Raw genomic sequence first — 21,855 nt, 5'->3', positions numbered from 1 at the left:
CGGGACGTACTCCTTGTGTGTGGGGCTTCCCTACGCAGGAGACATCCCTGTATGGCACGGCACTCCTTGTGCACATCAGCACTGCGGGTGGGCCAGCTCATCACCTGGGTCAGGAGGCCCTGGATATGAACCTTGGACCTCCCATGTGGTAGGCGGATGCTCTATCCATTGAGCCAAATTCACTTCCCACCAGACTGAGTCTTAACAGATATGGCAAGTGAAGTGCTAACCTAAAGAAATCTTTAAAATTGTTATGGACATTGGAATTACTTATTTGTTTGTTTTTCGTGGGCACAAAAAAAAAAGGTCCCTGAATAGCCTAGAGCATCCGGCCCAGCAAAGATCTGCACATGCAATGAGACTGGGGATACACCAGCTTGTTCCTTCAAAACTCTCAGGAAACATCTGTCTTAAAAGGGGAAGCCACACTGAAAAATAGCTGGAACCACGTTCTACCACACTCTTTCTAGCTATGAGTGTTTAGGCTCTCACTTGCCCAGTGAGCTGCACTTGTTAGCTACATTGTAGAAAAGGCCAAATTTTAATAGCTTAATTTGGTCTTCACAAATTTGAGTTTAGAAATTTAAATAAATATATAAATGAAACTTCAGCTGTTGCTTTGCAAACTGAGGAGATTTTCAATAATCTAAAAACTTTTTCATTCAAATTGTTTAAAAGTACTCAAGATGTAAGTTGCAATTCCTTGGTATTCTAACATAGACTTCAAAGCAGCCACAGTCCCTTTTAGTTCTATGAGTCATTTATCCTGCCTTATGAATCTATTATTTCCCTAGTTTTTATTTCAATTAATAACAAATAAACAAACATAAAGCCAAAAATTTCAGTTGGGCCTTATCTAACCAGTAACATTGAACAAATTGGAGATAAGTAGATAATTTCCATTAGTCAATAAGCTTCTTGAGAAATTGTATAGCAGAGCCCTAAAGTGCATCCTACCTATATAAAAGAAATAAGGTCAAGAAGATAAATTTATTCCATCCTTCTCAAAGTATTAGGCACAAAAAGATCCTTACTAAATATTATTTTAAGGGTGACTTGAACATGCAGGTTTTCATGTGCTCTTCTCATTACATGGAGTTAAATTCTGGGTCTCAAGAGTCTTCTCTTCACACAATACCACAAAATGCATTCTCGGTATGTGCTGAAAAAAGTAGTAGGGTGTTTTTCTAAACACAAAAAGAAAAAACCTGCCTTTGAATTTTTCAAGCTAGCCTAAATTGGCATGTGCTTCACATTAGTCCTGCATTGTTTGAACTTATAGGCACATACACACTTTGTGTATGCTCACACACTGTTTGGTGATGGGGTATGTGTATGTACACATGTAAAATTTAACTGCTTCATTTGAAGTTTGGAAAATTTTTTCTAATGTAAAATTTTTTCCACTGAACAAATATATAAATGAATATGCATATACAACTAAATAGATACACTATATATCATACATACATATATATATCATGTCGTGGTTTAAATATCTTTAAAAAATTTTTTTTCAAGGATGCTTTAGATCACATAAATATTACATTAAAAGTATAGGGGATTCCCATATGCCACACTCCCTCCCCCTCACATACTTTCCCACATCAACAACATCCCTCGTTCGGGTGGTACATATGTGACAATTGATGAACACATACTGAAGCATTGCTACTAACCACGGACTATAGTTTACATTATACTTTTCACTCTACCCCCCACGCAGTTTTCTAGATTTTGACAAAATGTATAATGGCCTGTACCCGTCATTGCAATGTCATGTGGGACAATTCCAGTGTCCCAAAAATGCTCCCATATTATACCTATTCTTCCCTCTCCCTGCCCTCGGAAACTCTCATGGCCACTGCCTTTATATCAATGATAAAAGTTCTTCCATTGATAGAAAAATAATGTCTATAGTAGAATAAGTCTACTTTAGTCCATTGTTCATTTCGCAATCTTGAGGATTTGGGGATGGTAATGCCCACCCTGTTTCTACCTGGGAGGAGGCTTGGATCCCATGGGACAGATGGATGGAACTATCTTGCTTGCAGTTGAAACATTCTCTGTTCCTTGGGATGGGCATTAAATATCTTTTTAATGGATTCTCGGAGTTGGAGTGTAAGGAATGACTTCTATTTTTCAGGCACAATGTCCTTTCTAAGAAAACATTTACATGTAATCTTTTTAGATGTACATTATTCCTGAAGGGGGAAAGTATAGTTAAAAAAAAAATAGGGAAGTGGATGTGGCTCAAGTGATAGAGCTTCCGCCTACTGTATGGGAGGACCTGAGTTCGATCTCTGGGGCCTCCTGGTGAAAAAGAAGAGAAAGCATGCCCATGCGGCGAGCCAGTGCCCATGTGGTAAGCCAAGTACCTGCGTGAGTGCCCGCATGGTGAGTGCAAATGCCCGCATGGTCAGCCAGTGCCCGTGAAAGTGAGTCACGCCGCAAGACAATGATGCATCAAAAGACAGACAAGGGGAGAGTCAAGGTGAAGTGCAGCAGAAACCAGGAACTGAGGTGGTGCAATTGACAGGGAACCTCTCTCCACATCAGAGGTCCCCAGGATTGAATCCCAGTGAATCCTAGAGGAGAGAAAATGAGAAGACAACACAGACAGCAAAAACAGCAGAGTGGGAGTTGGGGAAGGGGGGAAAATAAATAAATCTTAAAAAAAAAAAAACAAAAAACACCCAAACAAAGTAACCAGTGTAGCTCAGTGGTTGAGCACCTGCTTTGCATTTACCAAGCCCTGGGTTCAATCCCCAGTACCTGCTAAAAATAAAGACATAAATAAATAAAATACATTGGGGGGAGGGGGAGGCCGGGGGAGAAGAAATCTCCCTGTGCCTCAGTGTTTGCAACAGCTGTTAGAATTTGGAGCAGTGGCAGAGAAATGTCTGTGACAGTTCTACAGTTTGTCACCAAAGGTCAATATCTCTTTTACCTGCATTGAGGGTGCATCTTATCAGCAAGCACATTATAACTCAAACAATAGCCACCGTTATCTGCATAGGCCAGGTTCAGGCTTATTAGTGGAGTGAATTGGCAACCACCCCACACTACATAGCAACTGGGCAAATATTGTTCCAGTACCGTGAGTGACCAATAGGATCCACGATAGCACAGTTAGATCTTTTCAATACCAGTAGTGTTAGCGTGAACAACCTCTCTTTCACTCTTGTTCTCCCTCTCATTTACTCTTCACCGTTTCAAGAGTATGATCTCATCTACAGACTGTAAATACTTGGGGACTTTTTTGGAAGGGAAAATATTACCAAGTGCTGAAGTTTTCTTCAAGAACAGCTTAGGTAAGCACTTCAGTTCAATTACTAATAATTTGTGTTGTGGTATTTGAGATGTACTGTCGTGTTAGTACATTCATGATGGGTATTTCCAAATGTCACTGGGTAAATCAGTAATGTTGATTTTTTTTATTATTGTACAGAGATCTAGTATAACTGAAATTAAGCAGGCTGCCTAGTTTCTAATCACTTAATGAACGAGCCAAGCCACTTGTTCCGAGGCACTGGCAGGAAGTCCTCTGGAGTAGCTCCGCGTGGCATATGGCGATGAAAGCCAGCCTGGGACTGGAATGTTGAGTACGTTGGCCACTCCCTTCCATTAACTCTTCTGCTGCCTTGGCCTTTATATTTCAGTAGAAAAGATACTTTAAAAATCGTGGAGTGAGAATAACAGCAGAAATAAGTTTTTAAATAGCCCAGTCCCCGTCTGGTTTCTCTTTACAATTCTGACTGTATATCCATCCAGTGGGATCCTGACGGTGCTTTCCTTCCGCTTGTGGTTTCCCCTTGCTTTGTGACTCTGGCATGTACTGAAGCCTTTCCCCCTCGTGTTAATCTATAGCGTCGTTAACAGGGAACTGGGGCTTCAGATTACCGTGGGTGCAATAGCCTTGGTTATCACTGAGGGCAAAGCAAACGACTTGCTTTAATGTCAAGGGTTCTAATGTAATGCAGTAGAAAAACAGCATTAACTAATTCTCTCTATTCAATTTTATTTCAAACCAAATTGATGCTGTCTTCGAAAATGCTGAGATGATTGGTTTTTGTTTTTAGTCCAGAAGAAAATTCCCACAAATGCAAGCTTACTCTGGCCACCTAAGAATTTGTCATAGAAGCAGCATGCTTTCTTTCCCCTTGTGGGTTTTGAAACTTGGCCACACGGTATTTTTAAGTTGGCAGAGTTATACCTTTTAGACAGGGTTCTAGGATCCTGCTTAATTGAGTGCAGCAGGTTAACAAAAGTGCCAGTGTTCCTTAAAAAAAATAAAAATAAATAACCAAAGGGCTCTGTGGACCTAAAGTTAATGCTAAATATTGGATTAAATTGCCAATTGCATTTTCCCATGTTTATCTTCTGAGATAGGAATAAAATTAAAGTGTGTTACCATAGCAGCATCTGTAACATTTTATGAGACAAAAGGTCCTTTTTTCCACACAAAGATCCAAGCCAGGAGCATTATCCATTAAGGAAAGCAAATAAGGCTAGAGGGACATATTTTTTACAGTCATATTATGGAAATATTAAAGATCCAATGTCCTGAGGTCAGATTGTAAAATGCAGCTGTTCACATTCATTTTTGTCCTGGATTGACACTCTTGGTTAATTCCTGAATATTGATCACTTCTTACCCTCCGACATACTTAACTCTGGAGAAGTTTTTCCCATCCACACTTCTTTTCAAATCACATTTTAGGGATCACAAGAAGGCGAATATATGCTCGTAAAGCTTGTTTAGGCTTTATGCCTGACTCTATTTTGCAATCTTGATTTTTTTCTCTAGAGATTATATCTTTGGCCTTCTTCCTTTAAAATAATGGAAGGATTCTCATCTAAAGAAAGAGGCATAGAACACAGAAAACCAGTCAGACCGTAAATTAATTTGCACTCCATCCTATCCACTGTGGCCTTCTTTGCCACGCCTCCCTCAATTCTCCTTTCTTCCAGGTATTACCACTGCTACTTTTTTTTCTCCTACTTCATTAATTCTGTTCCACATGCTCTAAATGCTTGCCAGTCAATTTGTCTGTTTATTCTACATGTGATTCGGTTAACGTGAAGTAGTCGATTCTAACTGGATCCATTTTATAGTTACAGACATTATTTCGTTCTAAATTTAAGCACAATCTTAAGCAACTAATCATTTAATAGCTATACAGTATATATGCAAAGAAAAAATTTGCATGACAATCCTGATCCCGTTTGAATTCCAGTTGTTCCCTAAAATATAAGTTATTTTCCATGGACAGGGTTTTGAAAACTATCTGTGAAAATCATGCCACTCAGTTCTCTTTACTGTTATCTATTTACCCTTTGTAGCTGTCTTCAGGTGCCTGGTTTGTGTGACAGAACGCAAGATTGTTTGAGACAATTTTCGGGCCATGTACATTGGCATGTTGAATGAGGTGCTAAACCAAAGTGCCTTAAAGTCTTCTCTGCAGATTTTAAACCTGGAGAGAAGTTAATCTTCTGAGTGATTTTATTGTGTATCAAGAAAACTGCAAACGACTGAGTTACAGCACTTTTGCTCATAAACATCACCAGTGCCAGCCCAACTAGGCACTCAGGAAATGTTCGTTGAGGGAGAGAATGAACAAGTGAATTAATAAGGAACTAAATAAGTGTGCCATCTCATAGACCTTCCTATGGTTGGGAGAATGAAAGGTGTGTACAGTTTGGTCACTGGGGGAACTGTCTTGGCCCTCAGATGACATGAAATAACAGAAATTTAAAGGACAAGAAGGACCTGATTGCTAAAAAATAGCCTTCCCGTCCTTCTTGGTGCAGTTCTCAGCACAGAGACCATAGTTCTCTATTTGCCACTGAAGTCTCCCTCAACATCGTCCCTTTAACCAGTTCATCACCAACATCATCACAGTAATCATTTTCTTTTTGGTATCATTGACGCATACTGACTATGCTCCAGGCACTCCACTAAGCGTCTCACATACACTTTCTAATTTATCCTCAAAACAATCCCATGAAGTAGATCTTTGCCAGGTGTGAAAATGAAGGCTCAAAGAGGTTAAGTATCTGAGATGACATGGTTGGGTAAAACTGAGACCCGGTATTCCAAAGGTCAACATCTTAACTACTTTTCTATAGTGGTAGAAAAATATGAAGGGCACTGTATTAGTCAGAGTTTTCTAGGGAAACAGAGCCAACAGGCGATATCTGTGAATAGCACAGGATTTTATAAAATTCTCTCATGCAACAGTGAGGATGCACAAGTCCAAATTCCACAAGGCAGGCTGCTCCAATGAAGGTCCTTGATGAGTTCCCAGGAGACACTGGTTGTTTGAAGTAGAAATGGGAATTCTTTCTCTGAATGCTGAAATCACTTCCCCTTATAAGGGCCTTCAACTGATTAGATACGTCACTCATTGCTGACAGCAATCTCCCTAGTTGATTGTAAATGGAACCAGTCATCTATACAATCAACTCACTGATGATTAAAGCCCATGAAATGCCCTTGTATTACTATTAGCCCAGTGCTTGTTTGACCAGACAACTGGGCACCATTACCTGGCCGAGTTGACACATTAGCCTAACCATCACAGGCACCCTCCTTCATTTGATTTGGCCAGGGATCCTAAACTTTTCCAGAGGGTGTGACATCTGATAGGCAGCTCAAACTGTATATGTCCCAAAGCAAACACTTGATTTGAATACACTGACTTTCTTCCCATTCCTTAAGATTTCCAAGCACAAAACCATCTCAGGGCCTGTGTGTTTATCATTCCTTCTGCCTGGAATGCATTTCCCTAGAACTTCTCATGGTCATAGATCTCAGCTTGAAAACCAATGTCTCATGAAGGCCGGTGCTGAACACTAGCTGAAGGATCCCACCCCACCCCATTCCTTTCCATACCATTGCCTTGCTTTGTTAATTGTGTTACATTTCTCACTCTCTGGAGTTATTTATTTACTCATTTACCTATTTATGTATTTAACTGCCTGTTGCTCTCCTCTAGGCCTTTAACTCCTTAATAACAGGGAGTTTGTCTGTCCTACCCAATGCTATATCCGCAGTGCCTAACATACAGTATGAATGGATGGGTGGATGGATGGATGGATGGATGGCTAAGAAGATTTAGGGTCATGGAAGTAAATGTAACACAAATAATCTTCTGACTTTTATTGGGGAAAAGGGCACTAAATAAGTAACTGCAACTCAGAGGGATGAGTGCTATGACTAAAGAATGCAAAAGTTCAAAGGAACACAGGGAGGGAAGCAGATGTGGCTCAAGTGATTGGGCTCCCGTCTACCATATGGGAGGTCCAGGATTCCATACCCAGGGCCTCCTGGTGAAGGCATGCTGGCCCATGTGGTGAGCTGGCCCAAGTGGAGAACTGGCCCACGTGGAGTGCTGGCTTGTGTGGAGTACTGCCCCACACAGGAGTGCTGCCCTGTGCAGGTGTGCTGACCCATGTGGAGAGTTGGCACAGCAAGATGATGCAACAAAAAGAGACACAGAGGATAGACAATGAGAGATGCAGCAGACCAGGGAGCTGAGGTGGCACAGGAGAATGAGCACCTCTCTCTCACTCCCAAAGGTCCCAGGATCGGTTTTTGGAGTCACCTGACGAGAATACAAGCAGACATGGAAGAACACACAATGAATGGACACAGAGAGCAGACTATTGGGGGGGGCGGTGAAACCACCTCAAGCTGGGAAGGTCAGAGAAGGCTTCCTAGAGAAAGTGATGTTTTTGGAGAGGCTCTTTCCTCAGGTTTTTCCATTTATAATAACAAAGCATAAGAATACCCTTCTTAAAATGTATTTGCATGGAATATAAAACCTGATATTGTGTTTCTAAATGTCTGAATGATGACCACTGTGCTCATTTATCCTTGGAATACAACCTCTTACTTTGGATCTTTTAGTTGAAGGAGAACAATTTCTGGGAAGTATCTCTCTCTTTGCAAGGTTTATCCTTAGCTTGCCAGGATAGCTGCATTCTTGGATGATCTGTGCCACATCTTGCTTTCAGACTCTTATTGATTTTGTCATGCTGCTTAATTAAGCATAATACTGGCATAAACAACATAGTCGTGGAATTCTGCAATAATATAAAGGCCATTTATGAAGCAGCAGACGTGCTTTGGATAGTTTAAAATATTTTTATAAAGTCTTCCAAAGTCAGAGGTTTTTTTTTCCTTCAGAAGCATCCATCATGAATCACCTGAGTCACTTCTTACCGCTCGTGAATGCAATAAATCAATAGCTGACTGTAAATAATTGCATTCCAGAAGACTCTTATGTGCATGTCCCTGTCTACATTTTGCCACTGCTCAGGCTCTTGCTTAGATTGCTGCAGGAATTTTTTCCTGATCTTTCTCCTTGTTACTGATGTTAGGACAGTAATCATAATAATATTTTCATAACTTCATTAGCATATTTTAGTGAAGTGATTTCTTTGCTATGTCTATCTTCCCCCTAGAATATAAGCTCACTGAGAGCAGGAACTATCCTTTTATCTTTGAATTCCTGTCATCCAACAATCTCTGCTTTCGGGTAGGCACTCAATAATCATTTCCAAAAGTCTTCACATCATCAGCTCTTCGTTTTTGTATAAGTGACCACTCTTTTGTCCTGAATTTGAGTTGGTGGTTGGCAGCATTTGAAAGAGAGCTTACTAGATACTACAGAGAACTCATTACATGATAGGTCTGTCATATATATTCTGAAGAGTCAGAAAAAAAATGCTGAAGAGATTAAAGCTAGAAAAATTCTTCAGTTTCTTTCTGACCCACTTAAAAATGAGTGATCAACATTCACCAGCTTTTTATTGCCTGTCTTTCCCCAATTGTTCTATCTTCTATTATTTTAACATCTGGGATTAAAGGTTTACTTCATCCTTTAGATGCTAGTTAATGCCTCTTAATCACCATGACTGCAGGAAAAAAGGTATCTGCCATCAGCTTAAATAGCTTTGCCTTGCAAAACACATCAGGTGTGTTGAATAAATGCATAGACTACAACTCTGGTAATTTTCTTGTATATCAGAGTCAGCTGTAGGGCTTATTAAAATGAAGACCACTTGGGTTCCACGCCCACTCCTCCATTCCCCCATCTCCCCATTACGCCCACCCCCAGTCCCTGCCTCCTGACCCCCACTCTGATTGACTAGGTTTGAGATGGGGTCTGAGAATTTGCATTTCTAATAAGTTCCCAGCAGATGCTGCCCCAGAACGACACTTTGAGAACCTTTGATCTACAAAGCTTCTCTAACTTCATTATGCACAGGAATCATCTGGACGTTTTTTAAAATGCAGATTTTCATTCATTGGGTTTGAGGTGAGGGTTGAGACTCCACATGTCTAAGAAACTCCTAGGTGTATTATTGCTGGGATTACACTTTAAATACTAAGTTTCTTACCTTAAGGGTACCTTAAGGTTCTCTTCTCTGTCTGTGTATTAGAAGCAACTGAAAAACTTTTAAAAATATTGCTGCCCAGAGACCTGGCACAAGATTCTAGTTCAATAGTCTTGCCATAGGGACTAGATAACAGTACTGTTTTGCTAAGTGATTTTTTTGTCTTTGATAAAGAAGTTAGGGTTTACAGCACAATCATGCAAAAAATACGGGATTCCCACATACCATCCTTTTATTAACATAGTACAGTGATATGGAACATCTGTTACATTGATGATAGCACATTGGTATCTTTGTAATATTAACTACAGTCCATGGTTTAACTTAGGGTTCACTGTAGTTCAGTAAATCAGTGTAGTTCCATGGATTTTTTAAAAAAATTTTATTCTGTTACCATATATACAGTCCAATATTGTCCCTTTAAACCACATTCATATATATATTTCAATGCTGTTAATTATGTTTACAAGGAATGAACATCCCTAGATGATTCTATTATAGGTCACATATGATCCACATTGGAGGAAAATTGGTCTACAAAGAGTAAAGTAGAATTTTTATATAAATATGACTGTCTAAAGATATATTAACTACTTATAGAATATATAAGAAAACTCTCTACATTTGTTTCCAATATGCACTTTTTTTATATATCTCCAAAATTGGAAGGTCATTACAGTCGGTGGTGTTTACAATTATACTTCTCATTTCCTTTCCTGATTATAATTGCTCCTGCAATTAGCATCATCTTGGACTCGAGGAAATGCAATATATTAATTTTAAAAGAGTTGAAGAAATAAAGATAAACAAGTCTTATTCATAAATATTGCAATGCTTTTCAGTACAGTTTAATTCTGATTGTTCTTATATGAAAGGAACTTAAAATTTTATATCCAGGGAAGTAGATGGGGCTCAAGCAATTGGGCTCCTGCCTACCATGTGGGAGGTCCCTGGTTTGGTTCCTGGTGCCTCCTAAAGAAAACAGTGAAGCTGGCATGACAGGAAGGTGCAGCAAGCTGACACAAAAGGGACACAAGAAGAAAGACATAATGAGAGACACAACAAAGCAGGGAACAGAAGCAGCTCAAATGATTAGGCACCTCCCTCCCACATTGGAGGTCCTGGGTTCAGTTTGTGGTGCTTCCTAAAAGAAACAAGGAAGACGAACAGATCCAGCAAGTGCAAACAACAAGAGGGTGGGCAGAAATAAGTAAATTAAGTAAATCTTAAAAAATAGATATTATATCAACATATTTGCAATTTCCCTCCTCTTTCTAAGGGAAAGGATATTTGGTGTTCTGGACAGGTGTGACTATGAGAGGCAATCTGGAGAAGGGAAAATAGGCTAAATTGATGTTTATTTTTTTAAAAAGAGAGAGAGAGATTCAGTTCCAAGAACTGAAAGATTTGAAGGACTCTAGCCAAAGAGAAGAGAAAGGAAGTAAACGGAGAAAAACCGCAGCAGAAGAGAATGACAGAGAGCTGAGCTGCTGCCTGAAGAGTGTAACTTTGGGAAGACATGAAGGAGTAATTTTAGGAATATTCACAGGGTGATGTGAATTCCCATCACTTCCTCAAGTAACTTATAAAAATGCACACCAGAGAAGCGGCTGTGGCTCAATCGTTTGGGCTCCTGTCTTCCATATGGGAGGCCCTGGGTTTGCGTCCCAGAGCCTCCTTGTGAAGGCAGGCTCCCCTGCACCCTGCAGAGTACTGCCTGGCGGCAAGCACCGCAGAGAGCTGACTCAGCAGGGCGATGCAACAAAACCAGGGAGACAAGCAAAAAACCAGAGACTAGCACGCAGCGAATGGACAGAGAGCAGACAGCAAGCAAGCCGCAAGGAGGAAGGGGAAATAAAAATAAATAAATACAGACACAGAAGAACACACAGTGAATGGACACAGAGAACAAACAGCAAGCAAAAAGCTGGGGGAGGGGGCGGGTTAAAAAAAAAACACTGCTTTTAAGATTCTTTGAAATTAATTCAGGTTTCTTTTGTATGTGATACATAGTGACATTTGACCCAAGGTAGACTAAAATATTTACAAACAACTTGTTAGTTTGAAATTTAAAAACACGTATATTTGTTTTCTCTACTTTGGCTTCCAGGGTTAAAAGTTTCCCTAGTCATATTTGTCCCATTAATTTGAAGCTTTAAAAAAAAATGGATTTCTAAATTAAATAGTCCTTATAAAAACATTTCCAAAACGGGTGTACCAGGTAATGAGCTCGGAAAATGTTTACGGACTTGCTAATAGGCTTTGGGTCGGGTGGGGAGGGAAAACACACGCGCACAGGCATAGACTTCATAGTACTAAAACTACTGACGTTTTGAAATCCAGGACTTCCCGAATCCGCTCAGTAGAGAACGCTTTCGGAAGTACATCCAACATTTGGCAAAACCCTGTTCTGTAGGATTCCAGTTGGTGCCCTCTGTTGATCTCAATTCCAAGTTTTAAGAAATCCTAGACGTTTTCTAAGTTTCAGCCAGAGAAAGGGTTTTCATAAGAAAAGCAGAGTATTTGAAGATCCGAGGAAGGGATACAGGAGACAATCTGAAAATAAACTTCAGCTTCGTACTTTCTCCTACGGCAGACTTTGCTTTCAGTCCCTAGGAAGTCCCAGCTAATCTCACAGGTTGAGAGGTCAGGTCATCTACCACAATGGGTAATAGCCCGGCTTTGGTCACATCGCCTAAACTCCAGCTGTATTAAAGCTGTTTATTCTCTGGGCCTCAGTTTGTGCTTTCATAAAATGCAGGTAAGAATAATGTCTCTGCATAAGAACATTGCGAATATTAAATGAAATGCTATGTTGACGCACAGCAAGGAATCAATGACTATCAGCTATTATTAGTATCAAAAGTATCCAATGGCTAAGTTTCAACCTATGAAAGTTCAAGAGATTGAATTTGAAAAACATGAGCATACTCAGATATTACAGCAATTCCTTTAAATCTGGCAATACATATATGCACAAGTTGTTAGAAATCAATGTGTATCTAGGTAGAGATATGCATATAATATTGGGTGGTTAAAGGTGGGGAAGGTCAAGGAGAGTGTTCATAAAATAAATATTTAGGGGGAAATAACAACAACATCAGAATCATGATTATTGTGAAGACTGAATCTTTGGTTGCTTAAAGGGACATTTTTTTATTACATAAAAAGAATATTTCAAAATTTTTTCTAAACTGATACCTAAAATGTAAGATTGGGTTATACATATTATTGCCAATGCCTGGTGGGTAGAAGCCTTTCTACTCCTACTTAAACGAATTCATACTACTTAGTTCCACTATTTTACCACACATTGAAACCATGAAGGACTGGGCAAACAAATGACTAAGAGGATAACCAAAGAGTAAATAGTGTTCTCAGTAGCTGATTTTCTTGTTTTTCCTGCCTCATAGTATCTTCTATGTGTTTCAACCCTGACAGATTATCACATATCCTTTAGGACAAGAGAAAAAAAAAGATCAGGTAGGTTATGTACAAAATTAAAATAAGTATAGACAATTGTTTCCTTTGATAGTTTTGGAAAAGGCTGGAGGATAAGAAGCAGTGAAATCTCTTGGATATTTTCTTAATTGTAGGCTGTGGATGAGTGAAGTGAGATACCACTTATAGTTATCTAAAAAGTCTGTGAAAGTGAGTAGATAATACTAAACTAAGAAACCCCTCCCAGCTCATTGGTTCTCAGACATTAATGTACACACACAATGTCAAAGCATCTTTTAAGCAGATTCCAATTTGGCAGGTTTGGTGTAGGGATGGAGATTCTGTATTTCTAACAAGCTCCCATATCATGCTGAGGCTGCCGGTCCATGGACCACACTTTGAGTAGCCAAGTCCTAGGTTATACAGGCTGCCATCTCATCTTTTGTACACCTAGTCTGGGTATATCTAGGAAACTATAGTCCACAGATGGGTTTGACTGGGTTGGGTAAAGGAGAGTCAAGATTGAATTCACTTGAAGAAAATGTTTATCTTCCACTTAGGCTTAATGACTGGACCGAATTTTATACATCTCAGTTATTGGGGTATTGGTGATTTAACTTCCCAATGATGATCTCTTCCTCTACCTCCGTTTCTACTCCGAAGTCATTGGGTCCTCTTCTGCTTACAAAGCCTATTTCCACTCTCCTTCCATTTGTTCCCCCCTTCGACATTCCAAATCCAAAGCGAGGTGGCTTCCCAACCCCAAGAAAGGCATAGTTCCTATTTCATCTCCACCAGTCCTAGTAAGTGCAGTTACCTTTTCTGAACTGAAATTTTCTCAGCACTGAAATAAGGAGCATAAACCCTGTTGCATGGGACTATTAATGAAATGTTAATGAAATGGCCCGTGAAGTAACCAACAAAATGTCTGGCACAAAGTAGGTACCTAATAAATATCATTTCCCTTCCCCATCCCACTTACCTTGTCCCACTCCAATATGGTTTTGCATAATCTCAAATCATTACATGCAGACATCATATAAAATTCAGTTCTAGCATAGATAGAACCCTAAAACGCTCAGCTCGTTTTTTCACCTGTCTCCAAGTGAAATTTAAAGCAATTAATTTCTGTAAATTCTGATTTCCACACTTTATAAGGATGCTTTTGCTGAGCCACTGTGGGGTTATAGTAGGCAGACTTGGAACAGATGCAGCACAATAAAGGTGGTAACTTACTGGGTCTCTAGCACTGAACAAATAGAATTTTAAAGCAACATGTACATGGGTCATCTGTCTTGGATCTGGAACAAAAGCAGTCATTTTGCATTTTGTCATCATTCAGATTTCCACTTGATCCTTCATTAAAATTTGTGTTAACACTCTTAATTTGTATGGTTTGCTTAATGAAAAATGGGATATATAAAATAAATATCACTTTTTAAAAGCATCTAAAGAATTGTTTTCTCTCTTAATCATGTCAACAATAATTGTTTAAATGCCTTCCATTTCAGTCTGTGGTTCGTTTCTGCCATCCAAAAATAAGTAAACTTTAGTAACACCTAGCTGTTTTTCTGAATATGAACTTTCAAATGTGGACCATGTGTGCTGGAAAATCCTCTGATGGTTGAGAATATGGGTAGGCTTGAGGGGAGTTGTTTGATGGAAAGTTATTATATATTTTCATTAATTCATTTAACAAACATTTATTCTGGGCCAGGTACTAGAGCACAGTGGTGAACAAAATATTCCTTCAACAAAGTACCCAAATATTCACACAAGGAAAATACACATTTGGAATGTCTAATGAGATTCTTCCCCAATATTAGTTATTCTATATTAGTTTTACTAAAACTGTAAACTAGTTGTTTTTAATGGCAAAAGATTTAAATTGATTAATATAACAGAAATTCTAATTGACCAGAAAATTGACCAGAAAATATATCTATTTGATTCCTGAGGTAACAGCATTCCCTATGTATCGAGAAGCCTCTTAACACTGTAGGGACTGTATGACATTCTCTCCATGACGCATAATAAAAATACTTTTAGGTGTTAGCACATTGCAGTTTTCTGAGTGGTTTCATAACACCATCTGCTTCATTTTTCACAACATCCTTCTGAGGGGCGTGTGTGAATGCATGAGTGTGTGCGTGTATATGTGTATGTGTCAGTGTAGGAGAGGGAGGCGGAAGGAGACATTATTTCATAGATGGTAACACCTGAGGTGCGACTAACAATGTAACCTCAGTTTACCAGTAAGTCTTAGAAAAGAAGTTTGACATCTGGCTTGCGCATCCATGCCCATTTCCCTTCCCTAACCCAATACCTCTAGAATGCTTTATGGAGTAGGGATGAGAACCTTCCATAGCTCACCTGCACAGTAATGACCACATGAAAGAACACTCACCAACACAAGAGAAATGGAGGCAGATGTGGCTCAGGCGACTGGGCTCCAGCCACCATGGGAGGTCGCTGGTTCTGCTCCCAGTGCCTCCTAAAGAAGACAGCGAGCTGACGCAACAGGCAGGCGCAGCCAGCTGACGTGACAAGATGATGCAACAAGAGACACGGGGAGGAAAAACATGAGAAACACAACAAAGCAGAAGCAGAGGTGGTTCGGGCGATTTTGCACCGCCTTCCCACATCAGAGGTCCTGGGGTTGGGTTCCCAGTGCCTCCTAAAGAAACGAGGATGACAAACAGACACAGCAAATGAAAAGGAACAAGGGGGTGGAGAGAAATAAATAAAAGTAAATCTTAAAAAAAAATACGATAGAAATGGAGACGGGACAGTACCCTCAGGGTATGTGCCCCCACTAAGCGTTTTCATTCTGAGAGCTCAGCAGGAAGTCTAAGTGAGCAGCCTGGTGTTCTCTCGGCCACCAGGTGAGGGAGCATGTGGACACAGCACCTGGTGAGGCGCTGCCCAGCCAAGGTTGCAAGCCAGCTCCCAAGCCGGTACTTACGTGAGCCTCGCTTTCAGAACAGTGTAAGAGTTAACTTGGAAAATCCTCTGAAGCACTCTTAAGAGACCAGATTCGTGATTTTCACACAACGACATACTATTTTCAAATATTGTATCTAGGGTCCTTTTACCTTGGCAGATTGTCAGGAAAATAACATCAGCAAGATAAATTCCTTTCCCTGCAGCACAATACAGATAGATCATAGATCTATCTGCTTTAAAGCTGCCATTTAAGTGTTATCTGTTGGAGACCCGGAAGGCATGTCTTTGAAAAAAACTTGATTCTGCCTGAGTGAGCACTCTAAGATTGCTATGACTTACCTCGTCTTCTTTCCTCGTCCTCAGGACGCCTGGAAAAAAACAGCTTTCCATCCAAGCAGTCCCTCTCAGGGCAATGATCCCAGCTCCACTAAAAAGAAAGCTGAGCTCCTGCATCCTTTGATTCAAGTATCCCCAAAACTCATGGTAAACTAAAAATGTCCCAACTTTAAAGAACTCACTTCTTCCAAAAATAGAGCTCTTTTTTACGTACTTCATTAGACCTTGCATCTGCACTTGGACTTGAGTCCCTTCAACCAGCCCAGGGTATGATCATTGCTTCAATGCTGTCCCCAATTACCTGTGATAACGTTCATCATTATTTTAGGAAATATGGGAAGGTAAGGAGAGGGCAAGTCTCTATCTTTACTTTAGAACTGGTAAAACGGAGATGGCCAGAGATTTATAGACTTGCCAAGTTAAAATGTAATTTGGATCAATGTCCAAGTATGGATTAGTAATCAATCTTACTGATGGACACACAGCCCAGTGCTCCTAGAAGGAGAGTTTATTTCATGCAAGGTTTAAAGAGGCCAAACTTTAGAAGGCAATTAGGGCATCTACTGAATAGGCCTAATTTAAACTTAGGTGTCTTTAAAACCCTACTATAACAAATCATCAATTCAGTCTTTCAATTCTCTTCATTATTTCTTTTATGGAATTAAATATGTATATATATTCTTCTAGATTTCCATAAGAAAAATCAGATGTTCCCACAAAATAAGGAAAACCTTGTGACAAGAGTATGAGGGAAAGGAGAAAGTCCAGCCTCCTGGAGGGTATCTGTATAGAGCAGTTCTTCTGAATATGGGGGAGAGGGGATTTTGCTTTGCCAGGAGGACATTTAACAATGTCTGGAGACACATTTGGTTGTCACAACTGGAGGGCGTGTTTTGCTACTGGAAGCTATGGATGGAAACCGGAGACGCTGCCACATATCCTACAAAGCGCAGGACAGCCCCACACACATGACAAAGAATTATCCAGGCCGGAACATCCACATTGCTGAGGACGAGAAACCCCCGTGTGCAGATATAAACAACAGTCTTCTAACCTTTCAAATGATGACACCCAGATAAGTTTTCAAGAGTCTAGGGATTTGGAAAATTCTGGATTCGTGATAGGACATTATCACAAAAAGAAATTCTTTCAGAGCCATATGATAAATGGCATCTAATCAAATGATTCCATAAAAATTGAAATAGGGGAAGCAGATGAGGCTCAAGTGATAGGGCCTCCGCTTACCATATGGGAGGATCCGGGTTCGATCCCTGGGGCCTCCTGGTGAAAAAGAAGAAGAGAAAGCATGCCTGTGTAGTGAGCCAGTGCCCACACAGTGAGCCGAGTGCCCACGCAGTGAGCCAGATGCCCATGTGGGTGCTCGTGTGGCAAACAGAGTGCCCACACAGCGAGCCAAGTGCCTGCGTGATGAACCGAGTGCTTGTGTGGCAAGCCGGTGCCTACGTGGTGAGCTGACTGCCCATGCAGCTAGGCCAGAGCCTGTGTAGTGAGCCAGCACCTTTGTGGTGAGCCGAGGGCCTGCATGGGTGCCCATGTGGCAGGCAGAGTGCCCACGCGGCAAGCCAAGTGCCCATGTGGTGAGCCGAGAGCCTGCGTGGCGAGCCAGTGCCCGCACAGCGAGCCTTCTGTCCACACAGCAAGCAGTGAGCCAGTGCCTGTGCAAGAGAGTCACGCAGCAAGATGACACAACAAAAGAGAGACGAAGGGGAGAGTCAAGGTGAAGTGCAGCAGAGACCAGGAACTGAGGTGGCGCAATTGACAGGGAGCCTCTCTCCACATCAGAGGTCCCCTGGACCAAATCCCAGTGAATCCTAGAGGAGAAAGACAAGAAGACAAAAAGAGAAATAGATACAGAAAATCACATCATGAATGGACACAGACTGCAAAAACAGCAGGGCAGGGAAGGGGACGGAGAGGGAAAAAATTGAAATATTTTTCACCTTTTTCTGGGTTTGCTAAAACATACCAACATGCTTTTGCCCTTGAAGAGCTGGAACTGCCTACATCATTTGGTAACAACCCTCCTTGGCTGAAGCAGCAAAAGACTCACAATATCTCTCAGTTGGTGCTGCCCAACACTGGCTCTGCCTGGGACTCTAAAGTGCAAGGAGGCTTCGGGGCTTGGGAGAGTGGACTTGAAAGCAATTACAGAGGGTGGTTTTGCCACCACCCCCCAAATTTTGCTTTTTTACTCAAACCACGGATTGCCTTGAAGATGAGAAGGTTAACCCTTGCTGGCCGCCTTTTTCCCTAAGCTGCCTCTCTCTTGGTGTACCAATTCTCTAAACAACACTACAGAGGAGTAAGAATTTCACTGCCTCCCCCCCATTTCCCACCACACAGGAATCTCCTATGCTGAGATGGGCAAAACTCTCCTGCCATTCTCAATAACCAAAAAGTAGAGTTATCACTTGGCCTAAGAGTACCCGGATGACTCTTTAAAACACAGTGGAAAGTATATGAAGAATGTGTGAGGAGACATTCAAGAGGGAAAGTGAAAAGAGTGCAAGGGGAGAGAAGAGTGGGAAGGGGCTAAGACTGCGGATGTGGCCTTTCTCCAAAGCCAAATTCATCAGCACGGGAACTTGGTTGAACCATTCTTAAGATGCGTCTGACTCTAACTGGCCCTGTCAGACTTCCGTCTGCCTTAGTGTGGTCTGGGCATGCTTATCAGGTGTCCATTCCCACCTGCACTGCTCTTATAAATTCATGCCAGTCTGAGAGTCGCTGATTTGGTTTTCTTCTCCATTCCCTGCTCTCTACCAGGATTATTGGTGACATCCCAGGGAGTTTGGATTTGTGAAAAATCCCTGTAGCCAAGTCAGAAAATAATTCTCCAAATCCTTGAGCTAGGAAATTGGCCCATTACTGTGAGAGTCTTCAAATATTAAAGAAATATGGGGCAATGAAAGATGGGAACTTTTAAAAACCTATTTTCCCACCTAGTCAACTCCAGGTGGGTATTGTGAAGATTTTTATAGAGGAAAGGAAATAGTCTTAGATAGTATGATAGCAGATTCTAGTTATAATTCTTCTCAGGTTACTTCACTAAATTACATTTTTTAATGAAAGAACAAGGTATTTTATAGGATAACCTTGCTCGAACTCTAACAGAAGCTCCTTCATGTAGAATTTATTTCCTTCAGTCAATTTCTTCTTTCAAGTATTCCCTTCTAGGAAACGCTCCATTTGAAACCTTTAGATGGAAATTAATTAACTTTTCAAGTTTGGAGTTTTCATTTTCGTGTCAAAACTTGATCGTGAAGTGAGGGTTTCTGAGAAACAATAGATAATAGAACTCATTTCTAGAGCAAAGCAGGATGCCATCAAACACAACTGTATGTTTTTCTGAGCCACTTCTGTGCTCAGGGAACATTTGCATCTTTTCTAAGGCACTTTCCAGTGACATCATTTGTCATCCATGATTGATATATATGGTAAATTATGCTTCTAGAAAAGTTATCACTCTTATCTATGCCTAATCTTCTGGGAACAGCTGCATCCCGCTGCAGGGAGGGCTCTTGTCATCTTCTCCCCTTGGGGCCAAACAGGTGTGGCCTCAGCGCAGTCTAGGTAGGAGACCTCCAGGGAAAAGCCAGGTGCTCCAGGAAGCTCCAGGATGAGATCAGAAATTGGCCCAGGTCCCTCTGAGTCAGAATTCTGAGGCATCCTTTTTAAAAAGTGATTCCTTCTCCATTTCCTCCCATGACTACCAAATGCCTCTGCTTCTGCAGACAAAGTTTCTGTGATGACAGGTCTTCTTTCCTGGGATAACCTAGACCATGGCTACCACCGAAAAAAAGCTCTGAGTTGATCTCTTCAATCAAGTTTAAATTTCTATTCAGAACTGACTCTCCACTTGAAAAATAGGAAAGGGATGTTTAGGGAGTTGTTAGAGCTGACAGGCTTAGTTGTCTGGATTAGTTAGATTGTACATGGATATTAGCTAAAACGCCTTTGCTGCTGAGAATCAAATCTAGTGGGCTCGTCTGTCCAAGCCAGGGGAAGATTCAAACCTATGATGGTTACTCTAATGTGAGAATTCATGGTGCCTTTGCTTCTGTTTCTACATTCATGTGTGCTGCCTCTGTTTGGCCCCAAGTCAATCTGCACATAAAACCCAGCCCTTCTCCAGTTTCTACAAGGAAATCCATTTGTGCCAAATGCCACATGCAGGGGGAGTTAACTGAAGTCCCCAGAACTGGCGGCGGACTTGGCCCAGTAGTTAGGACGTTCAAACCCCGGGGCCTCCTTGACCCGTGTGGAGCTGGCCCATGCGCAGTGCTGATGCGCGCAAGGAGTGCCCTGCCACGCAGGGGTGTCCCCTGCGTAGGGGAGCCCCACACGCAAGGAGTGCGCCCCGTAAGGAGAGCCGCCCAGCGCGAAAGAAAGTGCAGCCTGCCCAGGAATGGCGCTGCCCACACAGAGAGCTGACACAGCAAGATGATGCAACAAAAAGAAACACAGATTCCTGTGCCGCTCACAACAAGAGAAGCGGACAAAGAAGACGCAGCAAATAGACACAGAGAACAGACAACCAGGGTGTGTGTGTGGGGGGTGGGGGGGTGGAGAAAAATAAATAAATAAATAAATCTTAAAAAAAATAAAACAAAATCTGAAGTCCCCAGAACTGGCACACTTAGCTCCAAGTTCTTTCCCCACATCGTAGAGAAGCCCTAACCTCTTTACAAACGTCTTGATGCCTGCTACGTCCAGCACGTATCTAAGACTTTTTCCAACAAACATCTTTCTTCCTCAGAGGAACTCTGAAACCAGTTGATACTCCCCTGCTACAGTAGTATTGGAAATTTCACAGAGATAGCACTGGCTTTCTTGACAATAATGGCATGGCACTAATTCACTTCTATTTAATGTCATTCATTTAGCAATAAAATATTCAGGGCCTTCTGAGTATCAAGGCATATGGTTTTGAATTTTGTTTTTCCAGTAGGAGTAAGGAATGGGCCTTGGAGAGTAAATAGTGCACCAAGAAGAGGCTGTGCAAGGCACTGGCTGGGCTTACAGGAGACATCTCTGGTCCTCAGAGAGTCATGGTCATAACTGGTTGAAGTGATAACCAAGCAAGCCTAGGATGCAGAGAAGAAAGCATTAGGGAGCAAAGTGTGAGACGAAAAAAGCAAAGAACATTCCCTTTCGGCTCAGAAAGAGCCTGGAAAGGGTGTGCTTTCCATCATATCCTTGTCAAAGACCTTCTCAGCTTCTTGCCAACAATTACTACAACTGTCTCTGCCCACACCAGGGCAGAAGACAGATTTCAGAAATTCTCTGTTTCTGCGTGGAAAGATACAGAAAGTGTGGCGTTTAATAGTCAGGTTCAAATCTCAGCAAGCCAAATACTCACTGTTCAATGCAAAGTGGGTCCTTATCCTCTCTAAGCCTGGATTTCCCACTTTATCAAGACGAGATCATCGTTCCTTCCCATAAAATTGGTGTGAGAATTAGAGATGGAGGGGAAAATCCTAGTGCATAGTAGACCTCAATAAAAAATGTTCACAATTTTTATTCCTATGGATTTTTTTCTTAACACAATGCAGACGTCTGTCCATGAACACCTCACCTCCAACCTTGAGGATAACCTGGGAAATTCAACTCAATAATATCAACTTTAAAGTCTGGTAAAATAATTGGTGTATAAGTTCTGACATGGTTTGTAATAACATCCCCCTTAGAGAAGAATTTAGT

The 21,855-nt window shown here is 41.1% G+C and overlaps 1 protein-coding gene and 1 long non-coding RNA gene across 6 annotated transcripts in view; both read left to right on the top strand.

The window, feature by feature from the left end:
- Positions 1-21,855, top strand: part of PALLD (palladin, cytoskeletal associated protein) — a 467,101-nt gene that overhangs the window by 109,124 nt on the left and 336,122 nt on the right. The gene's annotated exons all lie outside the window — the stretch shown is intronic.
- On the top strand, positions 1,666-7,849 carry LOC139438710 (uncharacterized). The gene is made up of 2 exons (XR_011648431.1): positions 1,666-3,314; positions 7,585-7,849. It is a non-coding gene; the product is annotated as an uncharacterized lncRNA (long non-coding RNA).

The sequence above is a fragment of the Dasypus novemcinctus genome, chromosome 1 (assembly GCF_030445035.2).
Source record: "Dasypus novemcinctus isolate mDasNov1 chromosome 1, mDasNov1.1.hap2, whole genome shotgun sequence".
Taxonomy (NCBI): domain Eukaryota; kingdom Metazoa; phylum Chordata; class Mammalia; order Cingulata; family Dasypodidae; genus Dasypus; species Dasypus novemcinctus.
The sequence above is the reverse complement of the archived record's forward strand: the minus strand, read 5'-3'. Positions and strand labels throughout refer to the sequence as shown.